A 22,498-nucleotide genomic window follows, 5' to 3' on the forward strand; every position below is an offset into this window, starting at 1 on the left:
CTCTTGCTACTGATCAGACACCATAAATTACTAATCACTAAAACAGTTGAATGATAATGTGAAAATGCTTGCACTCTAGCATTGGGTGTGTCTGTCATTACAATATCATTGTCATAATGGGTTTTGCACTGCTGTACTTCTAGCCAATTGTTTCTGATTCAAAATCTGAGACAATGCACATTATTTTCCAATTTTTGGTTTATCCTTGCGCATTAGATACAACTGAATCTGAAAACTTGAAATCTGGGATTTTAAATCTTTGTAATGAGAGAAATTCCTTCCTCATATGACAGAATATTGCCAAACACAGGGAGGTGGTGAGCAGCCAAAAAAAGAATGAAGAAAGTTTATTATATTTGGAATTTCTGATCTATATAAAGATTGATTGTTTTTTCTTCAAAATATAAAACATAATAATCTAGATTCTACTCAATTCATTTTTAGTTGTCTTACATCAATAATGTGGATGTAATTATTTCTGTATAATTTTTCCATTTCCCAGAGATATAAAAGCACAATATTGTATGACATAAGTACATACTATTTTGTCAACTAAAAATAAAAAATACTTTTCATATGAGACAATATTGACATTTCTCATATTTTCATATGAGACAAATATTGACATTGAGTTCATTAAGAACACTGAGCACTATATCACCACCTATAATTAACAAACAACCTTATAGGGGTATTGCTCTTCTCAGCTAGAGCTCAAGTGGAATATGTTAAACTAAGATCCTTTTCTTCTACTACATTGACCTCTCAACCTATCCAAGACCAAAACATGAAAATTTGGGGTTAATTTCAAGTTCTTTCATGTGGAAGGAAGGAAAGTTAGTACAAAACTGTGATGAGATAAGGAGAAAAGTCAAGCGACAGATAACTTGGGCTACCCTTATGCTCTGCAGGAAAAGCATCTAATGATTTTGACTGTCTCAGAGATACTTTCTCCTCTCCAATGGTGGCTCTTCTGCCTTCAGTTTTGTACTCGTGGGCTCAAAGCATCCTTTTAGTCAGAAACAAAATTCTCACCCTTGAGAAAATTTTTTCCATTTCCATAGGTTTAAACAAGATATATTTATTTCTGAATCCTTACAAAATCTCACAATTTGAAATTTGAGTAGTAACATTAGAGTATTCAGATGGCTTTAGCTGGGGGAGTGATAGTATTCCTTATTTCTAAAATTCTTCAATGGTAATTTAATTTTCAATTTTCCAAGCAGTGGAGAATATTAGCTTGGCAGTTCTTTCATTATCTGGCTGATTAATTGTGCACATCTCTGAAAGTAAAGCATTATTTTATCATTCCATTATAAGAGTTCAAATCTATATTGAATAAAATAAGTCTGTAAGTAAGACTTGACATCTCATGGAGTAAATGTGTTTCTCATAGAGCTAAAAAGCATCTTGTGTTCCTGAAATAATTGGAAAAATCTCATACAAGCTTCCGCACTACCCCAGGGAATGCTACTTGCCTCAATTTCACAATTTTTACTCACAGTCTCTTGAAAGTTAGAAAAGAGAAGAGCCAGGTAGAGTTTTTTACAATTGTACTTGTGTGAAAAAAATTAAATATGTATCAAAGCAATAAAGAAAGTTTAGTAAATCAATGAGTTATCTTCTGTTTAACAGAAAAATTCAGAGGATTAAGTCCTTCAATGGAATCTAAATAGTCTTATAGCTAGAAAGTAACACAATAATAAAGATTCAAACATTCCTTTCATAAATGACAACAGTGAGGCTCTAAGAAAGAAGTGATTTGTCTAATTGTCAGAGCCAGAAAATTTGTTTATAGGCCACAAACCCAAGCTAAATTACAATTCCTAAATTTAATATCAGAAACTCAAGCTGAAGCAAATCATCCTGGAATCCATTAGTCAACTACAAGAGTGTACTTAAATAAATATTATTTTAAGTGGAAACAGGGGAACAGTTCTAAAGCACTACCATAAATTAGCTAACATTGAATTTTTATTGTAAAACATATTTTTTATATTCCATGTATACTTAAATCTAAAAACATTGAATAATATTCAAGATGGGTATTAAGAGATTTAAAGATATGATAGGCAATGATTTAATAAAATCATCTAAATAATTAAGAAATGATAAGAGCATCAGAATTTTTATTCTTTTTTTCTTTAATAGAATTACAGATCTTCAAAAGGAAAATTTTTTGTTCCATTGTATGTAGTTTACAGTTAGACTACAGAAATGTTATGTTCTAAATCTGTGCTTTCAGAAAATGAAAATAGAAATCAAGTCCATAGGTTATATAATTATAATATATTTTAAGGGCCCAGTTGATACTCATGATGAATGTGATGAATTTTTAAAAATCCAAAAGCATTCTAGATCCCTTATATTTGGAACATGATGGCTATACTTGATTAATGATAGAGCGATGAATATAAAAGAGGACAATATGTTTCTATGTTAGGGAAGCAGCATCCAAATAATATTATTTGATAAATAATACACCTTCCCATGTTCCTTTTTTTCTGCAAGCTAAATCGATGGAGTTTTTATTCAGGTAGTTTCAATAAATTTCATTGTCAATAAACAGTAATTTAATGTGGTAATTTCCTTAATACTTTTGTTATAGTTAAATATTGTTCTAATTTATAAGTCAGTATTTGTTGACTATATAGTCATATCTGTGGAAGACTAGATGGGAAGAACGAGGCCTAATTGGCCTCCTCAGTGAACACTAGAAGAAACAGAACATGCAAGCATGCTAACACTCTGCAAGGCAAAGTAAAAACCTGAGGTGAAGTTGCTTACCCGGACTGCTACCATGGAGGGTGGGAGATAGATAACTCCTATGTAACTCTAATTGCTTGTTCCCATGTCTAAGTAAATAAAGCCAAGGTGCACCAATCACTTGGGGGTCTGTGTCGAAGGGAGACATGAGCTCCCTGGACCCCCAGATTTTAACCTGTTTCTGTGTCTTTTTATTTTTCATCCGTTTTCACCTTTGTCCTTGTTGGTCAGGTTTGAGCTTGTAGGCTGATTCCTACAAATTTTAAAACAAGCATTAAAACGACTTTAATTTACTATTGTTTGAATAGATATCTTGGCTCTATCCAGTGGTCAATCTCAATCTGTCTTTGTCTCTGTCTCTGTCTCTGTCATCCCCACCTCTCTCTTTCTCCTCTCTTCTCTCCTTCTCCCTTTCTCTACCACTCTTTCCTCTTCTCTCTCTTCTTTTTTTCTTTACTTGAAATTACACCAGAAAAACTGGAATTATTCTTAAATGAATATAATTTTCAAGCTTGCATTGTTTAGAAAAATTACAGGTTTTCCTATAGTGAATCTGAACGTAAAGTAACATTCAATTCTACAAGTATATAAAGAGAAATATATTAGCAATATGTAAAAAAATGGACAAATATTGAGAATTAGCATGATAGATATAGGACAACCAAAATAAAATAAATGTTTGGGATAAAAAAATTGGGTTATTTTCTGAAGACGAAATGAAAAATTATTTCTAATACATCTGTACAAAATTAATCTATCTCACACAAAGACATCGGTCTATTTCCGTGAATGATTTATAAATGATTTATAAAGACGTTCCATGTAGGAGATATATCTATCTATCTATCTATATATATATATATAGATAGATATATATATATATTCTTCTACGAGAGTAAGAGTGAGGGGGGAAAATCTAAGAATATCTAAAATAATGAATTATTTGATTAAACTTATCAAAATTCTTGAAGTCACAGGGCCTATGGGAAAAATGGATCAAAGTAATCCATATTCCAAATAGACATAGCCCTAGAGCAAATCACTCTGAATTCCAAAGAGATATAAACCCTTCCAAAGAGATCTGGGTCACAGAAACATCCTCTGATACATCACAGTTTTAGAGTTTCAGATAGGGCAGAGTGATGACTACAAAACAACAGAGAGAACTCATAAGGGTGATGGAAATATTCTATGTGCATGATGGTGTTTATGCATTTGTCAAAAATCATGGAACTGCACACCTAAAAGAGTGAATTTTAGTTCGCACTTCAAAAACTTGACTTTTAAAATACAATAAAATAATTATCATACTGTTGGTAATAAAAGCTTGAAATAAGAAATTTTGAAGAAATTCGAGCCTATGGTTAATAAATATATATTTAATAAGTTAATTATCAGAAGTAATTCCTGTTTTATGCACACAAAGAGATTATATTATACATTCTTGATTAGAAACTTAGCTCTATAAGTATGCGTTGGACAACTTATAATCACATACGTGTTTATCACTTATGAAGTGTTTCTAGTCCTGAATTAGTTGTGAATAGAAACCTGGAGTGTATTGAGAGAAGGAGATAGATATTATTTCTACCTTATGAATAGGGAAACTGAGGCTTATAGAAGTTGAAGCATTTACTTAAATGCAGACAGAATACAAAGGCCTGAGCAGTTTTGAAATACAACTCCTCTGAGCCCTGTTCAAAGATTTTTCAAGTTACTTCCCCTATACAAACATGTACAAATCTACATTGCCTACAAGTAATAAAAACAAACATTCAGATTGAATTCATTCCACAAATACATATACACCAAGCATTACTTGAGACCCTGGTAATGAAACAATGAATAAAGTCCCTTTCCTTGTTTCAAGAAATACCTAAACTTACAATAAAGTTGTCAATCTATAAGCATGTATTCTTTTGACAAAGGTGATTTTTCCAAATAGTTCACACCAAAATACCTTCACTAATTTCTAACATCATCCATTTCTAAATTATGTGTCTTCTCTTTCTATTTCTTTTGTTTTGTTTATAACAATGACAATGTCTAGTCATTATACAGAAATTACTGTGGGCTAATCGTGTACTCTTTTAATACTTTAGATATATTGCCTCCTTAATCCTTATAACAACTCAATTAGCTATGTACTATTATTGTACCCAGTTTACAGATGTGAGGTATGAATGATAAATTGCAGTATAAATGAATATGTGGTTGAGATTTGAATACAGGAGGTTGCATTAGTTTTTATTATTGATAACTACATAAAATGACATTTTTAATAATGGAGTTTCCTATCAGCTTCAGGCTATAACAACTTGAGATCAGGGTGACAGTGCAATGAATTGTGAAGTGTAGTATTCAAAGGACCTTACAAATAGTGTCATTTTCGGAGAAGGATAAAATATTTAGTTCCAAGTAAGCTCTTAAATGCAGGATAGAGTGAGAACTAAAACATAGTCTGCATTTTATGAGTGTTAATATAGTTATGTGGAAAAAAACAGAGCTTGGGATGCCATAAATTGTATTTCTGGTACTTGCATACTAGGTTTATAGTTTTATAAGCTACTCTACCTTTCTAAATTTTAGGGTTTTTAAAATATCTAAATACAGGTATCTTTCTTGAGAGGCTTTTAAAGGATTAAACATATTATTAAAACATAAAGAAGTACAATACATTTATTAAAAGTACAATAAATTTATTAAGTACAATAAATTTATTAAAACATAAAGAAGTACAATACCTCAAACACAGTAATTAATGTCAATTTATTCTGTTGCCTCTTAATGATATCAATATTCAATATTCATCCATAATGTGCCATTTTTCTTCTTACTGCTGGAAGCCGTGGTGGTTTTCATGAAATAATAGAATCGTGTTTGAAGAAGTTACTCAACGCTGATTAAAATCAAACCAAAATTGATTAGAAAACAAACCAAAATAAAAAATATGCCTGTCTCAGTTACTTTTTGTCGTTGCTGAGGCAAAAAAACTGGACATGAAAAGTTAAAGGTGGAAAGGTTCATTTCAGCTCACAGTTTGTGGAGGTTTCAGTCCATAGAGAGCTGGCTCAAGGCAGGATGGCATGGCAAAGGGGCATCAAAGTGAAGAAACAGTTCATAGTTTGGCAGGCAGGAAGCAGCAAGCAGCAAGCAGCAAGTGCTATAAACCTACCTCTTCCTTTTTATCCCATCCAGCCTTTTAGGTGGTGCCAACCACACCCAGAATTGGCTTTCCCATTCTCTACACCCAGAACTATACTAATACAATCAGTGGACTAATTTAGTAATCACATACCTTTAAACCCAGAATCACACAGCCTTTATCCATTCAACTCTGAAAATCCCCACCTATGATCACATGAGGCTTTCAGGGGGGATATCTAGAAACAAGCCATAGTATCTACAGTAGGAAAAAAATAAGGAACCTCATATCCCAGAGAACTGAAGTATTTGCCTAAGCTGTGATAGAGTGAATGAAGAAATGATCAAAGGATGCAAAGTATTAGGTAAACAGTAAGTATAAATTTTAAATCTATTGCATACTTTAGTGACTATAGTCAATAATAAATTATTGTATATTTCAAAATAACTAGAAGAACAAATTTTAAGTATAGCACCATAAAATAATATGTAGCTGAATTTGATCATTATGCATTCTAGATGTGTAATATCACATCGTATCTCATAAATATATATGGTTATCACTTTTTATTTAAAATAATATTAAATAAAAAATTGTATTAGTCAGGTGAGTTGGCGTAACAAAGTGTCATCAACTGGCTAAATTGCACAACAGAAATTTAGTTTTCTTTAGGCTGGAAATTCCAAATAATTTAATTCCTGGTTTTTACATGTCTATTTTTTGCTACGTGTTGCCATAGTCTTTCTTTGGTACATCATGTTGGAGAGAGAGAGAGATAGAGAAAGAGAGAGAGAGAGAGAGAGACAAAAAGAGAGAAGAAAGAGAGAGGAGGGGGGAGAGGGAGAGGGGTGAGGGGAAGAGGGAGGGAGGGAGAGACAGAGAGAAGGAGAGAGAGAGAGATGTATACTATGGTTCCTTAAAAAACATACCCATCCTATCCTGAGGGCTCCACACTAATGATGTCCTGTAACCCTGCTTATCTCTCAAAATGCCTAAATCCAATTTTCTCATTAATACCGTCACATTGAGAGCTAGGTTTCAACATATGAGTTTGTTGATGGTACAAATATCCAGTTTATAACCAAAACTAAAAAACATGTCTTTTCATTATATATCTTTTTATTTGGTTTCAGCATAGAGATTTTGACACAAATATTTCATTTGATCAACTATGACAGAACTTTTAGAGGCATGAGAGTAAATATTGAGTTAAATTAAATTTAGAAAAACATGAGACACAGATTTTATTTTATGTTTACTACTTCTCCCCAAATAATTTCTTTAGAATTTATGATCACTTTGAAAATTAGTGTCTCTCCAGAAGAATACTACTTGGTTTTTAGTGACTTTGTATAAATGTACAAGCTTATTTATCTTCTCCATATATATTTATATTCCCTTAGAATTTATCTAAAAGCAGAATACATGTCTTAGTCATTTGATTCATATAGAATGTCTACATACCCATTTGTAATTACTTTGAGGTGCCTATATTATGCTTCACTAGACCTGTGGGAAATATCTGTAAATATCCTCCATTGCACTGAATGCATATTATCTGGTTAATCTTTCTTATTAGAGGCTTTACTACATGGATTATTTTTGGTTTTTTACCTAACTTTATGAGATTTTTTTTTGTATTTTTTTCTTAAAAGCTCATTTATGTGTTGATATGGATATGGTAATCATAGCCTCAGTCAAAATAATAAACCAAAAACTTGTAAAGAGGGACACCAAGAGAAGCACAATTCAGATGGATCATGAATATTTACATAAACCTTAGAATAAGTTGAGATAAAAAGACACTCATAAATTTAGTTTTAAAATTTATTTATCTGTAGGAAATACGTGATTTCTTCTTTTGACTCAGTTTTCAATATCAGAAAAATAGTTATGCATAGCATTCATACATTAGGATTCCTTGACTTGGAAAATACTTAATTCGATACTTTTCCATAGATCCAATGGTTAATAGATTATAAACTTCCTCTTTTATTGTGCTGTGATAGAAGCCAAAGAGCAACCAAAAAGTTCTCAGAGGCTTTGATAGAAGCCATCTAAGAAGAAAAGTTGTGGGAATTTGACCAGTGACCACTGTTGGAGTCATTTTTACTGCTGCATTTTGGAAATGTCTCTTGGATGCCAATGGTCATAGATGCAGATATGGTGGTTGGAAACAATCTATGGTCCATTTTGATCAGTAATTTAATATGGCTGCCAATTTCAAAGTGTCTCCTTTTTCACAGAGGCTAGTTGGTATTAAAGAGCAAAGTGATAGCACATCCAAGAAAAGACTAAAAGGATTCACATTAAAAAGTTACTGATAAGAGAAGGCTTCAAATGTTTTTTTTTTTTTTTTTTTTTTGGTACTGGGGATGGAACTCAGGTCCTTGCGCTTGCGCAGCAGGAGGTGGAACCACTGAGCTAAATCCCCAGCCCTAAATGATTTTTAAAATATAATTGTTCCAGGGTTCTGAATCTTATTATTTGATCTTTAATAAACCTTAAAATGTTCATTGAGGGAAAATAAAAGTCTCCAAATTTCAACTTTGGAATTTAGTAAGCTAATGGGAGAAATATGGCCAGATTTGCTGCATATGTACATGAAAATAAATGAAAACTAAAACAGAATAGGAGAAGATAATTGCTGAATAAGGAAGACCAGTCAATGTTTTTTTGAATGTAGAACAGAAACATATCTCATATTACCAAAATATATCCCAGGAGTAGAAAAGCTTCATTAACTAAAGAGATATCATTCCTTTTTCCGGTAGGTGTTATGAAAGAAATAATACAAAATTTTCAAGGAGAGAAAATGTTCTGTGAGTTTTTATTATGTGATTACTCTTCAGAGATTATGAGTATAAAAAATGAGTCTTTTAGAAAAATATTTCCTTTTTCTACTCATATATTCTTTCTTTGCATTAATATAGGCATATAACATGGCTCTTCAAGGTTAAGTAAGCCACTTGGAATTATGGAGAAGACATTTGTTTTCTCTTTTTACAATTTTGGGCAAAGTAAGCCTTTGAGAATGAGCATAAAATGAAAAATCATAGCTTCATTGTCAAAACATTCATGTGTATATCCTGAGACGTTATGTAATATACAAATTTTGCTTTCAGAGTTGGGAAAAAATAATTGTTAAATGTCCACTTTAATCATAAAGACCTGTAATACAAACCCATGTTCACTACCTAAAAGAAAGTTTTTTATAAATTACACTTCATAGTTATATAATCCCCATATAAGGAAGAAAAACACTAGTAAGGAAATTTTGGACCCATAAAGGAGGTAAGAAACAAGAAACATGTGCTATTCTCTTTTTTTTCAAGTTTTTACAAAGAAGATAACAACTAATTCAGTCATATCTATGTATTTATCAATATGTTCATCAAATATTTATTGAACCCCTTCCACATGCTCTTTACTGACCTTGGGTGGTGAGGAAACAAGCAGTTTCTCTCATCCAGCTAAAATTTTTTGAGAAGAAATAGACAATAATTATATTCACACATTGAGATAAGAGTGACAAGAAAATTGAGGAAGGAAGCAGAAGGCAAATGGAAGGTAGATGCACTAAAAATGTTATTTTGAAGGGATGGACATGAAAGTCCTGTTTGGAGAGGTGATATTTGAGCAGAGATTTGAATGAAGTGAGACAGAGAGTCCTGCAGATATCTGGCAAATTCATTACAGGTGAAGAATGCAGAATGTGTCATGAACCTCAAGAGGTTAATTTGTATACTCAAAGTAATTCAAGGAGGCCAATAGTGGGAGTCATGTAAATAACAGAGTAGTAAAAAAGCAGATCATAGAAATATTTGGGAGTCAGACGATTTAGAGCATTGTAGGTTCAGATATAAAACTTATACAGTCGACCTTTGACTTACAAACTCAATTTGTTCACGAGGGCTGGTTGTAACACATATCAGTCAATTGAAGGCTCAGGCTCCTCTACACAGCCTTCAAAGTCTCTCTACTGTATACAGGGAGATCTCAGTGTCCTTAGAGAAATATTGACCCAGGGTATCTCAATTAACCTCTCACAGGAAAGGATGTTGTAATGTTTCTTCCAGAACCCTTTAAGGGGTAAATCTGAGGCCATCTGGAAGCACAAGCAGCCAGCATTTGGGTTATAACTCAAGACTTTGTTCTTAAATTAAAACTAAAATTTCAGTTGTAACTCAAGTTTTTCATATCTCAAGCCAGTCATAACTCAAGTTTCCATGGTATTTTGTTCTGAATTAAACGGAAATGCAATAGATGGTTATATATAAAATAATAATTTGAGCTGATTTATGTTTTATAAAAATCATTTTAGCTGCTGTGTTTAAAGAATGGAATGCAGATGGGGTGAGTATGTGATAAGAAGAGGCAATCAAGAAGCTATTATAAAGATATTTCAGATAAATTTCAACCTTACAAAAGCTAGCATGTTTATACTATATCAGACAAAATAGACTTCAAAACAAAACATATCATTAGAGAAAAAGAGGTAGTTTTTTTTAATGACAGATGTTTCAATTCCTTATAATGCTAAAAATTATAAAGCTATCAATTAAATCTCAAAAATAAATGAAGAACTAAAAGGGCTTAAAAAGGACAAACAAAAAATTCAGCAGTAACATTTGAAGCTACAGTTAGATATAATAACTAGGCTATATATATATATATATATATGAAAATTGAATGCAGTTACAAAGGTTATCATATGAATGATTCCATTCATATGAAATATCTAAAATATACAACTCTACAGAAATAGAAAGTACAGTAAATTAGTTGGGTTTTTTTGAGTGGCTAAAAGAAGAGGTGCATTAGGAGTGAATGCTAATGGATATAAGTTTAATTTGGGGGTGACGAAAAGATTCTTGACTTAAACAGTGCTGAGTATCATATAATTCTTACGACTATAATTAAAAAAAAAATTAGAGGTACGCATGGTGGTGCACACCTATAATCTTAGCACTTGGGAGGCTTATGCAGGAAGAACACTGAGTTTGATGCCAGCATGGGCTACGTAGTGAGTTCAAGGCCAGTCTGAAATACATAGTGAGACCCTGTCTCAAAAAAAAGGACTAAAAATTACATTAAATTAAAAATATTGGATAAGATACATAAATATGGTGAATTTCATGATATGTGAAAAAGTCTAAATAATGCTCTTCTTAATCTAGAGAACATTAAGTGGAACCATAAAAAGAATTTGCAAATGACCATTCAGGGAGGTGAGATAAACTAGTAGAGTATGATTTTCACAAAGAAAGAGAAGAAATTATTCCAGGAAGAGAGAATTACCTAAAGTGTCAAGTACTGCTAAACATTCATATGAGACACATATTGAGAAAAATCAATAAGCCAATATGGAATACAGAAGTAATTTTTTGATGTGGTAATGATGAAAGATTGACTGGAATGGATTCACAAGGGAATCTGAAGAACAAAAGCATAGATGATATAAACAATTTTGTAGAAGAGATTTTATCAGAATAAAAGAAGTCCTTCAAATTATGAGGGACAATATGTGACCTATATTCATTTTCATAAAGTAATTTTGTCATTAAAATTTGTAAATGTGTAAAATATTGTTCAACTAATAGAATGAGCACCATGGTATCATTACTGGGATTTCAACTACTATGAACTTATGACCTCCCTTATTTCACCCATACTTTACCAACTCTCACATTTATTCTTTTTTGGTACTGGGGATCGAACTCAGGACCTTGCGTTTTCGAGGCAAGCTGTGGAATTACTGAGCTAAACCCCCAGCCCATATTTATTCTTCAGTGGATAGCTGAGCAAAACATCCTTGCTCTAGAAATTTTGGTCACCACTCTTTTCACCAGATCACTAATTGAACGAAGCTCCATATTGGTTCCCAGGAGGCCTATAGTTTTGAGAAGCTATCTTTTGTTTCTAGAAACCAATCGGGTAGATAGTTATTTGAACTTCTGTGAAATCTAAACAACAAAAGCAAAGCAAACATTATTATCTTCTTTAGATTATTATAGTTTCAAGACAAATATGTGTGTGTAATTTTAATAAGTGTTTAACTGAAATTCACGTGATATAATATTAGCCAGTTCAGTGCAACCTAGTAAATTTAGTGTATTCATAGTGTTGTGTAACAAAAACTTTATCTAGTTTTAAAACATATACAGTAAAACATTGGTTTGTGAGCAGAATTCATACTGGAAACATGCTTGTAATCCAAAGCACTTGTATATCAAAGCAAATTTTCCATCAGAAATAATGGAAACTCAGATGATTCATTCCACAACCCAAAAATATTCATATAAAATGATTATAATACTGTAATATAATAGAAAATAATGAAAAATACAAATATAAAGAAAAATGAACAAATTTACCTGCATTAACCTTTGAAAATTTTCATGGTTCGTGTAAGGGAAATGAGAGAGGAGGGTTATTGTGTAGGGGAAATATCACTATCACTAATGGAATCACTGATATCTTTTCTTTTCATTCAACTTTAACAAGGAACTTATCCAATGACACTTGCTATTGCCTCTTTTTGAGGATTCCGTGAAATGTGATATTTCACTGGTGTTAAACAAATTCATCACTCACACTGCTACATACTTATTGGGGTGGCACTTTCTACAAATTTTACACTGTTTTACACATTTTCACACATCTCCCTCATCTCACTTGGAGTGAGGGATTCCTCCGCCTTTTTCATCTCCTCCTCTACAGGCATGTTGGGTCCATAATGTTAAGTGCAATAAATCAGATACTCAGAATTAAATATTACATTGTTTCTTTTATATGACAAATCTAAATTATACATAAAGAGAAAAATAAAAGGTAGATAATAGGAAATAGAAAGAATTTTTGAGAATGGGAAAGGGACCAAGAGATTGAGGGAGGGGGAGAGGGGAATGAGAAAGAATTGAGATGTGTTATGTACATGTACAAACTCCAAACAAGGAATGTGATCATTATATACTGGAAAGATGGTTTTCAGGAAGAAAAAGAAGAAATTATTCAAGGAAGACAGAATTATCGAAAGTGTCAAGTGCTGCTAAACATGAAATAATAAAAAAGTAAAAATTGAAAAGAAACACAATTAGTGTACTTTTATATTAGGCTTTTTTCACTTAACAGGTTTTGAGGTTCATCTTCATTTCAGTATCCTTTTTTCAATTTCAAGATTAAATGATATTTCATTGTATGTATATATCACATTTTGTTTATCCACTACTTGGCTTATGGGAAATTCTTCTACTTTCACATTTTGGCTATCATGTATAGTAGTGTTACAAATATATGTGTGGTGCATTAGTTTGGATACTATATGATATCATTTAGGTTATTTTTCCAAGTAAACTGAGATCATAAGATAACTATATTGTTAGAATATATAAAAATGACAAAACTGTTTTACCCAGAAACTGAAATATTTTGCATTCCTACCACATATGTATATATTTTTCCATATAAATGTGTTTTTTTCTTAAATCTTTATTATAACCAATCTAATGGATATAAAGTAGTACATCATTGTGGTATTTATTTGCATTTCCCTGTTGACTGATAATGTTGACTGTACTTGTACCTACTTATTAATCATTTGCATATATTATTTGGAGAAATCACTGTTCAAGTCTAGTACCAACATTGTAATTGGTCGTTTAACTTTTTGCTCTTGAGATTTCGGGATATTTTATATATTCTGAGTATGATAACTCTATCAGATATTTGACTTATACATACATTAGCGCTACCTGTAGGTTATATTTGACTTTCTTAACAGTGTTTTAACTTGCACAAAATACTTTATTAAGTTTAATATATATAACTTTTAAATTTTGTTGATATTAATATTGATGACATCATAAAAATTGGCAATCAAAATCATGAAAATTTAGCCTCGAGCTTTCTAATAATAAAAATTTTATCTATTTATCTCTGATCTCTTAGTTGTTCATCTATTTTGAGTGGAAATTTTTCATGGTATGAAAAAATATACCATATTCCCTTCTTTTTATTTTGCAATTTCTTTGTCCCAGGACTACTTAAAGAATTCATGTCAATAATACACTGTTTTTATTATTTTAACTTTTTACTAATTTTTTAGGTCGAGGGATTATGAGTAAAATCTTTGGTGTTTTCAAGGTTGTCTTGGCTATTTGGAATCCTTTCACATTCTGTATAAATTGGAGAATAAGTATTTCTTATTTGTTTTAGTCACTTTCCTTCTATATAATAAAATATCTGACCCCTGAAGCTTAAAATAGTTGAGATTTATTTTGGCTTGCAGTTTTCATGAGGTCAGTCCATTGTTTGCTCGCTCCAAGCCAGAAAGAATAGGCTAGTGAGAAGCTGATAATTAAATGGTGGCCAGCAAGTAGAGAAAGATGGGATGACCTAGGGACAAGAATAAACCCTTCCAAGACACCCCCTCATTGACCCACTCTTTCTAACTAGGCTCCGCCTCTGCAAGTGAGATTATTGGAGGACATTTTAGATTTAAAATAACATTATTTACTCAAAAAAGCCTATGAGGATTTTTATAGCAGTTGCATTGAATGTATATAACACTTAAAAATTATAGAAATCTTAACAATATTAAGTCTTCCATTACAAAAATACAGGATGTCTTCCCATTTATTTAGGTATTCTTTAATTTCTTTTAACAACATTTTGTAGTTGTCAATGTGAAAGTTTTTATGTCCTTAGAAAGTTTTTCCTTCAGCATGTTATTTTTGTATGTTACTGTCATTAAATTGTTTTCTTAATTTTCTTTGAAGATAATGCATTTCTATGTATAGAAAAAGAGGTTTTGTGGTTGATCTTATACCATACAAACTTGACAAATTTGCTTTTCAGCTCTACTTTGCTTTTGTGCATTTTAAAAAAATTTCTTGGATTTTTGCTTTTGTATTTTTTTCTTCTGCATTGGATTGAACCCATACTATGTACATGGCAGGTAAGTGCTCTAACAGTGGGATGTAACGCCAGCCCTAGGATTTCCTATACTTAAACTCTTATAATATGAGAATAGAAACATTTAAATGTCTTTTTTTCTTATTTAATTTCTCTGGATAGAGCTTCCAGGAAAATGCTAAAATGGTATTGAAAAGGAAAGGCTTGCTTTTCTCATTCCTGAACTGCAGCAGGAGGCATTCAATCTTTTAGCATTGATTTATGATGTCAGCTATCTGAATATTTTTATTTTAATATGACCTTAGATTTTGTTAGGTGTATTTAATATCATTTGAGTTTTGTTCTCTCATTTAATTAATGAGGTACTCGGTGCTAATTTTCTTATGTTAATCTTCTCTTTCATTCCTAGGATAAATTCCAAATTTTAATGATGTACATTTTTTATGATATGCTCTTGGATCTACTTTAATATTATTCTCAGAGAATATTTGCATCAATATTTATAGTGCCTATTGTTTGAAATTGTTTTTTATTGTTAAATTTGTATTTGGTGTCAATGTAATAGTGATAATTATAGAATAAGTGAGATGGAATTTCCTTCTCTATTTCATAGAAATATTTGATAGCTATTGATGCCAATTTTAAAAATATTTTATGGAATTCATGTGAGTAGATATTCCTAACTCAATTTTATTATTTGTTAGACGTCTCTTCAGATTTCCAAATACTCCCTGAATCAGTTTTGGTAGTTTATGTGTTCATAGGGATTTATTCATTTATACAAAAATTTTAGTTAAAAGTAAATTAAGATTAAATCATATCATTTAAAATACTGTATTCAATCAATCCTTTCACTTCAGCCAATGTTAATGTGTGTTAGTGAAATGTGTAGAAGGATCAAATAAACTTGGGAAATACCAGGTTAAATATTAAAAATAAGATTTTCAGTTCCACAGTGGCATTCATTATTTTTCATTTAGAAATATATTAATATTTTATTAAAGAAATCTATGTAACTGATTAGACAACAATGAGTCAAAGTTATAAGTATAAATAATTGAAACAGAAAATAAAAGATAATAGAAAACTCTGAGATAGATCTTTTGCAAAAGGGAAGGGAACCTAGAGATGGAGGGAGAGGAAGAGAAGGGAATAAAAAATGTAAGATGTATTTTGTACATGTACCAATTCACCACATGAAAATATTCATTATGTACTACAAATATGGTATTTTTACAAGATAGGAATAAATCATTTAATCTGTTATAGCTATTCTTTTGTTTTCATGGGTCTCAGAATGTTCTTCCAACACCTATATATTTAACAATTGGAGCCAAATATATTTGTGAAGTTATTTGATGAAAATTATTCAAATGTTTTAATTTAAATATTATGCATATTCATTGCTAGTGTAATTGTGTCAAGTGTACAAAAACTTGTAATGAAAATGATAGATTAGTTGATTATTTGAAATCTTCCTGATCCCACAACTCTTGCATTCTACATACTAGCAAAAGCAGCAACATGTGGATACAAGGTCTGGTGCCAGCTGGACCAGTAGCCCGATCCCTTGAATGGTGGCTGTATAGGCCTCTAAGTGCCTGGATGGTTGAACACGGTGAACTATTCTAGAAAATTAATTTCTTCACTGGTCCTTCTTCAAAAGTATGCCATGAGGCTGTTTTTAAAGCCTTTCACTTTTGCACTCTGAAGGGTGGGGTCTTTTTCCTTCTTGATTTGTTCTTGGGCCATTTCCCCTATTTTCCTGATCCAAAGTACTTGACTTCTTTTAAATCCCAATATTTCCAGTGATGAAATTCTCTTCTGCTCAAACTTTGCCTACCACATTAAAATTATTAACTTTCTGGAGAAATTGAAAACTTTTAAAATGAAATTTTGCTAATGCTCAAAGTAGAGATGGCTAAAAGCCTCCAAAAATATGTATGCCACAGCCTGAACGTTTGGCTGCTGAGAAATTTCTTCTATCAGATTAATTAATAAATCTTCCTTAATCTCAGACTCCTGCAGTTTTTGGACATGAACAAACTGTACATAATTATTTTGCCAGAGCAGAACACACATGGGCTGGAGTCCAACTGCCAATAGACTCCTTATTCTCATATGGAAACTCCAGAACCTAATCTTTTCTCAATATTCTGGTCTTCTGAGCTCAAATCAGAATCTCCCATCAAACTTGGCTCAGAGAATTGTAGGATTCTCCAGATTGCATCTTAAGCCTTTCCAAATTCCTCTCATGCATCAGTTCCAAAGACTTCTGAAGCACATGGTCAGGTAGCTTCACAGCAATGATAACACTCCCAGTACCAAAATATGTCTTATACACTTTCCTCATCACCGGGACAAAAATACCTGACATTCTCAATGTAAAGGAGAAAAGCTGCATTTTGGATAGTAGCTTACAGAAGTTTCAGACCATAGTTGGCTGGCTCCAAGGCAGGATAGCGTCATAGTAGCATGGCAGATGAGAAGCTGCTTGTGGCACGGCAGTGAGAAACGGGCGGGGGGGGGGAGTTATGGCTTGTGTTTAGATGTCCCCCAAAGCCTCATGTGGATGAGGTGTGGATTTCTTTGCCAGAGGTGGCTGAATCTAGAATGTGTGATTCTGGGGTTAAGGGCATGTGATTTGTAAAGCACCACACTGAAGTGATTGGTTTGGCACCACTCCAATCCAGGTAGTCTGGATGGAAAAAAAAGAGCTAGAAGATGCTGTTAAGGTCTCTTGTTACTTTTGCTGTCTTCCACTGCCATGAACTGTTGTCCCTCTGCCACCTGGCTTGGAACCAGCTGATTATGGGCTGAAACATCTAGGAACCGTGAGCTAAATAAACCCTTTCCCCTTTAACATTGGGCATTGAGTATTTTGTCTCAGCAACAAGAGAAAAGTAACTAAGACAGAAAGGAGAGCGAGAGAGAGAGAGAGAGAGAGAGAGAGAGAGAGAGAATCCAGGAAGAGATAAAAACCTTACAGGCCAAGCATTTAGTAACCACCTCTTCCCATCAGACTCTACCTCCTAACAGCAAGTCAAACATAAGCCATCATAATCTAATCTTGAGAAGTCTGGTTTATCCTCATTGTATTACCATTTAATATTGAAAGATAATACATAAAGTGAAACATTATTGTTTAATTTTAAAAGATTTTTTCCACATGGCTAGAACCTCATGATGTTCTTGTTTTATTTTGCCATTGTAGAGTAACACAATCTATTTTCACCTTCCTTCCTATACTAACAACTTTTTCACAGCATGCAATAGTTTTCACAATAATCATTCTCACAATTGTATTACCTCTACTTTATAAGGCTTTCTATCAAATACAATTACTTACAATTCTTTTTTGTGGTTAATCAAAATTACAACTTAGAGTATTTTAGATTCTACAACATCCCTTAATATGGTAGTGATTAAACAATTACTGTGTTATTATTGAATCAATATCTATCTAACCCACTGTAATGTAAGCTCCATGAAGCAAAATATCCTATTTTTTCTCACATTGTTGTATTTTCCATACTAAGTAAAGTATCAGTAATATTAGAAGCTCAGTGACTCAGTATTCAAAAATATACTGCATGACATATATTGTACTTTTACTTGTCACGTGGTATAGTAGTTTTATAATCTCCTCCACTACTCTGCAAACTCCATACAGGAGCTGGTTCTCCTCTTTGTATCCCCAAATTTAAATATAGGCCCTAAAAAATATAAAAACTATAATAAATATTTATTTGTTGAAAATATTATTTCTTCATTCCATATGATTGCAAATTATAGTTACTACAGAGATAAGAAATTTAAAAATATTGAAAATAAATTCATTCGCCCATGGTTGATCTAGTTCTACACATTAAATGATATAAATATAAATGTATGGGTAGATAAATTGGATATTTGCTTATTATTTTGTCAATAATTCTTAAGCATTTCAACTACAATCTAAGGGGAAAATGACAAAATGTAAAATGTGATATTGTCCAACTTTTTAAGGTAAAGATGGTATTAAGTATATTTAGTGGGCTAGAATTACTAAATATTTTGTATTGTAAGACATTTGGGCTCCAACATAAAATTATTAATCCAGTACTCCTAGTGGAGTATTCGTTTGAATGTTTTCAAGTGCTTCAAATAAATTATACATGTGACTTGGTGAATTACAGTTAAAATTATTAACAGTACAATTGCAATATTTGAGTATTGTAAATTTGATTATATGAATTTCTATAAAATAAGTTTTATACTTTTATATGTTTTTGTCATGTTGTAAGACACTTTATACTTCAACTTTAGCTGTTTCTAGTGAATTTTGTAAGGTAAGTCTCATGGTAATGAATTTTCTTACCTTTAATTTGATTGGGAAAATGTCTCTCCTTTATTTCTGAATGATAATTGTACTGGATCCATTCATTAGCAGCATTTTCCTTTTAGCACTTTGAATATTTTGTCCTACTCTTTCCTGACCTGCAAAGTTTATAATGAAGAACATGCTAGCAATTTTCTGAAGGTTCCCTTGAACATAATAAGCAATTTTCTTTTGCTGTTTTCAAAGATTTCTTTGTCTTTGACAGTGTCTTCAATTTTTACTTTCATTAGTACAAGTTTGCAGTACATAATGGTCACATTCCTTGCTGTTTTTGACTTTTGAAAATATGATTATAATGTGTTGCTGAAGATATTTTATTTTAAATCTGTTTGGATTTCTTTACTCTTATTGGATCTGCATATTTCTTTCTTCTCCAGATTTGGAAAGTTTTCTAATACTATTTATTAAAATATGCTTCTTGCCCCTCTCTTTTTATCTCTTTCTGGAAATTATGTTAACTAGTTCACTTCAAAGTGTTCTTAAGATTCTGTCTTATCATAGGTTTACTTTCTCTACTCTTTTCACTTAAAAATAATATTTTCCCTCATATTGGATAGTTTGAAGAGACCTGTCTTCAAGTTTGGTGATTCCTTGTTTTGATCGAGTATGTTTCTGAAGCTCTATTTAAATTTTCAGTTCAGTTACTCTGTGTGCTTCAGTCCAAATATTCCTATTTGGTTCATTTTCTATGGTTTTTGTCTCTTTGTTGAACTTTAAATTTTTTTCATGTATACTTTTTCTGATTGTTTTAGTTATCTGTTCTTTTTATCACTATCAGTTTCTTTAAGATTATTATTTTGATTTTTTTTTTCAGGGAATTCACAGAGCTCTATTTAGGATCTGCAACAGATGCTTTCTTATGCACTGTTGCTATTGTTTTTCTTCCTTGTTTTTTTGTGTTTCTTATAGCCTAAGTTTAGTATTTGTGCATGTGAAGAAGCAAGTACTGTACATTTGTCATCACATCAAGAGAGTCTGTGTGGTCAGGATGATGAGAATCATGTGAGTGCATGCTATCAGTGTCCATGGAGGGAGACCCAACTTCTATTCCTGACTGTATTGAGACACCATACCTCCTCACTGAGGTGGTGTCACAGGAGTCTGGTAGAAAGTTAGGACTTTCATCATTTTCCAGTGTTAATGAGGTCATTTCCTTATATATTATCCATGGAGCCTACTTGGAGAACAGTTGTAGAATCCAGTTCTGTCTTCGCTCAGAACAAAAGAGGCCATCAGTAAACCTTGTCAATGGAAACTAAGTGAGAAACATGAAATCCCACTCCTCATTTGTAGCAGCAAGATGACACTGTCCATTCTTCTGAGGTTTTGGATGAAACACTTGATATCAAATAAAGCCATCTAAAACAAAATATTTAAGCAAGATGTGTAGTGTCCTAACATAATGAACAAAGTATTAGGTTTCAAGAAAAAATGCTTTTTATATCAAGAACCAGGAAGATGAAAAATTTATTAAAATTGATGATCAATAATTTAAATACAGAAGTGGAACAAATTTTAAAATTATCTGATAAGTATTTTAAACCAGATAAAATAATATTTCAAGAAAGTTAAAAATAGAAAATCTCAGCAAAGAAATATATATATATATATAGCCTAATTAAAAGTTAGTTTTTTTATAAAAAAGAATAGTGTGAGAAAAATAAGTATATATAATTACAAGATTTATAGCTCTAGTAGTCAAAACTGTGTGACATTGGTGGAAGAAGGGACAAACATATTAATGAAATAAAATGGAAATGCATAAGTAAACCTACAGAACTCTGGCTATGAGATATCTATACAACGATGAAAAAGCAAATCAATGGAGAAAAGGTGTCTTTTCCAACAAATGCATTGATATATTTAGACCTTCAAAATAAATCTTAATCTGTACTTTCCCATTATATGTATCAATTAACTCAGACATAGGATCAACACAATGGGGAATCTAATATGGTCTTTACCAACATTAGGTCGGAATGCTTCACACTGTGTAATGTTCCAAGTACTTAGGAGAAGAATGAATAAATCTATAGGAGAAAGGAACAGTCTTTATTGAACCAGGGAACAACCACAAGGAACTTTATGAGAATGGGCACAACAAGAAAATATATGAGGAAACAAATCACCATGAATAAAGTTAATGACAAAAATGTGTGTTTATTTTTAATGGAAATTATCTGAAACTTAATGATAGTTCATAATTGAAGAATTCATAAACTAATTGTAACCATTTTATAAAACTTTGCAAATTCTTATGTGGAATATGTTATACTAATAACATATTTTCCTGAGCTGAGCAAAGAATAAATTAAGAGATGCAAAAGAGATTATTTTCATTCAAATCCACATTATAAGCCACTTGTAATATTCACATTATTACAAACATAAAATGATGATTGTTGGTAAATAAGATTAAATAAAACTTAAAGCTATGTTATATGTGTGTTTCTGTATAAAACTTATTGTAATTAATAACACTTAGCAAGTTATTTTCATTTACTACTCACTCAGTACTAATTAATTAGAAATTTTCAGAAATAATACATTTTTCATAAATGTATTATAGAATCCCTATTATTTAGATAACTATTACTTTGAGTCTAAAATTAATATTTACTGGCCAGGGATTTAGCTCAGTGGTTCCACCGCCTGCCTTGCAAGCGCAAGGACCCGAGTTTGATCCCCGGTACCAAAAAAATATATATATATTAAATTAATATTTAGATTTAAAATTATTGTTCCCTGAAATAAAATCCTATTTCTCTACATAAGTATTATATTACTTTTATTTATAATACTGTTAGGTTTTCACTGTCTCTTCTTTGTAGAATATATTGTGAAATTATCTATATTTTAGCAAAAAACCACTTTAGCTCATGCTTCCTTTTTTATCATATCCATAAGGGGGTATGGAACACTTGCTTTGCTTAGTCATAAGCTTTTTTTGTGTCTTTTTCTTACTTTAATTTTTCTTTTTCTACCACCCCTGTTACCTTTGCTTATTTTATTTTCACCTATAGCTTTTATCTGAGAAGAAAGCACTTTGAAATCTTTACAATTAACTAACCTCTCAGTTTGCTAGAGATTCTGTCTCAAATGCACAAAATCGATGTTAAAATTTCAAAATGCTGACGAAGGTGACTAAAGATCTAATTTACAGAGAAAGATGTTATATTCTCCATTCTTTTCTTATAGTTTGTCTCAGTTTGACAGTCTGAATTGGAATAATATGAAGGGAACAGTTAGGCAGAGGGATAAGGTGGATAATGATGAGTGTTCTAAATATT

The sequence above is a fragment of the Heterocephalus glaber genome, unplaced genomic scaffold, assembly GCF_053883595.1.
Source record: "Heterocephalus glaber isolate CG9 unplaced genomic scaffold, H.glaber_assembly_v1.0 deba00001729, whole genome shotgun sequence".
In the NCBI taxonomy this organism is placed as follows: Eukaryota; Metazoa; Chordata; class Mammalia; order Rodentia; family Bathyergidae; genus Heterocephalus; species Heterocephalus glaber.